General features: G+C 35.0%; 1 pseudogene; it reads left to right on the top strand.

Annotated features, from left to right (window-relative positions):
• The window catches only part of LOC107660735 (uncharacterized), a 6231-nt pseudogene extending 2267 nt beyond the window's left edge, over positions 1 to 3964 (top strand).
• The last annotated feature ends 1106 nt before the right edge of the window (positions 3965 to 5070 follow it).

Below are 5070 nucleotides of genomic sequence, written 5' to 3' on the forward strand. Positions count from 1 at the left end.
GAACCGTACCGAGCCGTACCATGCAGTGGAAAAGCGCCATAAGTGGTACACTAAGGAAAACCAAACACTGCACTGGCTAATGCAGTTGTTGGCGGGAAGAACATGTAGAAATAAGTATAGGTGTGTGTGTGTGTATATATATATAACACGCCTGTTAAGGTTAAATAACGACTCGCCAGAGGAGCTAACTTGCATTAAAGGGCAGCAGAACATACAAACGTGTTTCTCGGTTTAACTAAGGTTTATTTAGACTAATATAGGTGACCTTAACTTACTCACCAGTCCATCTTAAAATATAGCAGTTTTGCATAAAACAGAAATAATATACTAACTTTTTGTCGCGTTAACGGTGCATTTCTCTTTTGTCCTTTTACGGCCACCTCCACCAAACAATCAAAAAAGAACTCCCTTGCCATTGGTCAATTTTTTCACGGGCAAGTTCACTACTGTAAATTGATTTACAGTAGTGAGGAAATTCAGTAGTGACCGTATATGTTCCCATAATCCTTTGCTGTTTACAATAAAATACTGTATACACATTTTACAGTATCTTACTGTACATATTACAGTAAAATACTGTTCAAATTACAAAAATCGGTTACAGTGTAGATACTGTATGATGGACAAAGGATGCATATTAACACCTCTGGTGGAAAAACAGTAAAACTACCCCGAGGCCATCAAAATAGTCTGCTGTGCAGTCGGCAGCAGCAAGAACCAGGTCGATATACTCTAGTCCTGATTTTTTTCCGCCTGTGCCCTTTCTCATTCACATTGAGACACCTCAATTTACAGTGTGGTACATGTTTAGTCCAACTACAAAATACAAGAACACAGAAAGTAAAAAAAATAAATAAAAAAAAAGATATTGTAAGGGTGAAGTTGTTCAGTGTACTTATAGACTTGTTAAGGCAGACTTCAGCAAAAACAAATTCAAAATTTCAAGTGCTTCATTCTAATAAATGGCTTTAGAACAATACAAAATTTCCCTAGTTTTAATACTGCTGTTTCCTTTTGCTAATGTTGCTGTGGATCAGAGGAATAAATCACTATTCCACAACACTATAAAATACTAACAATTTAATTGTTTACAAAAGATGGAGGAATTACTGAATTACATAAGCAAAGGTGTCTATAAATGAGTGAATAAATCAATGATTTATTTATCAGGCAGCTCATGTGATCTATACATTTTTAGTCGTTTTTTCTTACCTCCCACACTCATTCACAGCCCACAAACACCATTCTCAGCGGAAATGATTTTCACTGCTCTTTTCCATTACATGCACTGTTTTTCTTTCTTTTTTCTGACACTAATTATACAGTAAGTTCAACAACTGCTAAAAAATAGCAATTTAAAAAAAAAATAGGACATTTAGAAGATGCTTCAATACATAAACAGATAAATAGTTAGTCATACCTGATGTGACTAACTAACAGATATGAGTAATAATTAATAATAATGAACTGAGAGAAGACAGAATAATAATGCCAAATAATGAATGATGTAGAATTTCTTCTGTCAATTTATATCGTATTATTTGCTTCATACTTAAGTGGCCTCAAGGTCCAAATGCTTCATTTAGTTATTAACATGATGCACAGATTAAATATAATTCTGTGCATCATGTTATAATTCTAAACAAGGCAAGCACTTTTAGGGTTTCAAGGTCAAGGTTTTACACTGGTACCGGCCTCAGTTCTGGTCATACATTTCTGTTGTTGCATAACAGTGGTGCAGGATCCTCTAGCTGTGGTCAAAGAGTGAAAGCAGGAAGGAAGAAAAACATACACTTCAGTTATGTTCTCAGCCAACTGCTGTGTTAAAGTTTCCACATAACACCTTACAGAATTACAGTATTATTTGATATAGATACAACCTTTTCAGCTGAAAAGCAACAAACAAACATCTCTCTCCAATGTCATTATAATATATGCCATGCACATGTTTAAATAAATATTTCGATGAGTTAAAATTAAATTCATTTGTGTCAATAAATATTTTGTACGTTTCATTTGCATTCAGGTGTAAATGTGTCAGTCTGCTAGAAAACTTTAAATCTGCTGTTACTATGACTGTGAACATGCCATTAAGATGAACATTATGGTGAATCAGCCAATAGGATCATGTAAATTTTGTTTCGTACAGGGAGGTACAGTATATAAAGGTGAGTCTCTGTGTGTCTTTCTCTTTTGGGCTGTGTTGAGAAGGAAGATAGACCTGTCATAGGCTCTACATGAAAACCAACCTTGATCTTAAATGAAGTCTGTAAGTACAGATTTAAATCAGAGCCTGTTTTTGAATTTTTGTTTTGTTTATTTTCTGTTTTGTAAATCAGCTTTACAAAGCAACATTTTTAACACATATCCATGAATGACGTGTAGTCCTGCATTAAAACATTTGTTTAAAAAAATATTTCTAATCCACACAATGTAAAACTGTTGTCAGGTAAAAATTAGTAACATCTAAAATAAGTTGTTTTACTCAAAAATAAGTAAATAAAAATAAAACAAAATTAATGTAATTATTTACTATTGTTCTTTTTTCTAGATGATTCCCCCTAGAGGTTCTGAATCAACCGGTTTAGAACTATCTCCTAAAAATTATTAATAATTTTTTCATCTTTTTGCTTTACCTTTTAAAATGTATTTATATGCCTGTACTGCATAATAAAGCAATTCAATCAAGCAAGCAATGCTAAACATTTTCTCATCCATGACATTTCATTTTGAATTTGTCTAGGCAGCTCAGAAAATGTAGACACAGCGGTTCAGAATCATCTGAAGATTGTTCAAGCTGGAGACAATGTTACCTTCACCTGTATTTGTCCAAAAGAGTCAAGAGCCACTGTTGTTTGGGTCAAACAAAAAGCCGGAGAGAAACCCCATTCAATCGCTTCATCATATCAAGCTTTAGATTCCGTGTTTGAAAATGGCTTTGACAAACATAATCACTTTTTTGTAGAAAAAGATGATAGCAGTTTTAATCTGAGCATCACAAATGCAAAAGAATCAGACACGGCAACATTAAATTTATATATCAGTTCATATTTGAGGAAGCTACTGATCTCATTGTTAAAGGTTAGCAGAATGTTCATTTACATTTTACTGTGGCACATGTATTGTAGCACATTGTGTCTGGTTAAATTACCATCATGTCATTGTGGTTTATTTTCTTTCAGGCAGAGAACTGAACATGCAGTCTAACCATAAGACACCTGCCACAGATCCAGTGCATCCAGAAGACTCAGCAGTGGTGCTGCAGTGCACTGTCCTCACTCAGAGCTGTGCAGGAGAACACAACGTCTACTGGTTCATACGTGAATCTGGAGAATCTCATCCAGGAATAATATTCACTCAGGAGCGCAGGAACGCTCAATGTGAGAGGAGCTCTGATGTGAACTCTACTGCTCACAAATGTATCTACAACCTGCCCAAGAGGAACCTCAGTCTCTCTGATGCTGGGATTTACTACTGCGCTGTGGCCACATGTGGAGAGATACTGTTTGGAGATGCAAGAAAACCTGTCATGCCAGGTGTCCATTTAAGTTGCAAATGTTTCTGTCTGCTCACAGATTTGTTGCTAATTTCTTAATTACTTTAATTTTTAATTAAGGTTTTCAGGAACCTTGGAGTATAATTTCCCTGATTTTAGGAACTTTAAACTGTTTATCAGTGATTGTGATCATATTTCTGGGCACACAGCTGTATATGCAGCGACGAAAAGGTAGGAATTACTGCATACATTTTCTCTAATGTGTAAGAAAATTCACATCTTTCAGAGACAGTGCAGTTACGTGTACCAATTCTTATTGTTTTTCAAGATGGGACTCAGAATATTCAGATTGGTCACTTAATGGTAAGCAATTTAATATTTCATGTGCTTTTATACCATATGTTGCTTATGTTGCCTTTATAGGCAATATATCTGACTGAATGTATCATAATTGCTGTTTTAGGATGAAGACAGAGATGCTTTGAATTATGCTGCTTTGAGCTTTCAACAAAAGTCCAGCGCCCCTAGAAGACCCAGAGAAAAACATACAAGATAATTTAATATTTGGACATGAGAAATCTATACATTTTGCTAAAAATAATTTTTTTTTGTTGTTTACAAAAAGTGCTTTAATTGATAAAGATTACTGAAGTGCTATTAGAGTACTACAGTAGTAAAATATTTCAGTTTTTATACTTCAAAATTTCACATTTCAGTCAGTGTTTTACTTGCTGTTTCTAATTGATTATGAAATTTATTATACATTTCTGTCAGGACCACTATCGTCAAAGATGATTGACAATTAGCATACCGTTTGGATTGGCGGTATGGTTCTGTTCTGGGCAAGAATTCCCTGCGCATCCATGCAGCCTAGCATGGATGAGAGCAGGGAGAGCAGCGATAATCCCCCCAGGGTAAACAGATCCAATATAAATGTATTGCAGATATTGTTAAAGTTCAATCATTTTATGTACACATTTTAGAATTCGTCTGATTTAAAGGAGAATCAGAAGGCTGAATCCCGACTGACAGAGGAGGAGTTAACCTTAAACCAGGGGAGGGGATGGAGGAGGGTAATTAGCTATTGAGCAATGCGAAAACTGCTGATAATACTGAGGGACCTTATATATGAATGCTTAGATAGGTGTCGTATTCCCATATGTGAGAGTCAGCTGATGCGAGCTTGACTAACGTGACCTGCCAGAACTTACGCTACGCTTGAATTCTGAGCTAAAAATTGTTTCTGGACAAATTTTTTTTTAAATTATTCAATCAAAAGAAATATTATTATTAAATCAACAAATCCCATTTATTATATTAAAAATTATTCTATCAGATAAACTGAACTGTAATTTTAAGCGACCTTCATGGACCCCTGTTTGTTGGATTTCTGCATCAACACAGCATTTCAGTTTTAGATTAACTGATTCGTTGAAAATGTCTTAGGCTAAAAAGAGGTGGAGAAGTTGAAATACCTGTTCCGTGGTACTGAAATGTGACAATTGTGACCATTTTGGCATTAATTAATACGGTAGTTAGACTACAGTGTACTACTACTAACACATACTTATGAT

This window comes from Sinocyclocheilus anshuiensis, unplaced genomic scaffold, assembly GCF_001515605.1.
Source record: "Sinocyclocheilus anshuiensis isolate Anshui unplaced genomic scaffold, SAMN03320099.WGS_v1.1 scaffold1823, whole genome shotgun sequence".
Lineage (NCBI taxonomy): Eukaryota > Metazoa > Chordata > Actinopteri > Cypriniformes > Cyprinidae > Sinocyclocheilus > Sinocyclocheilus anshuiensis.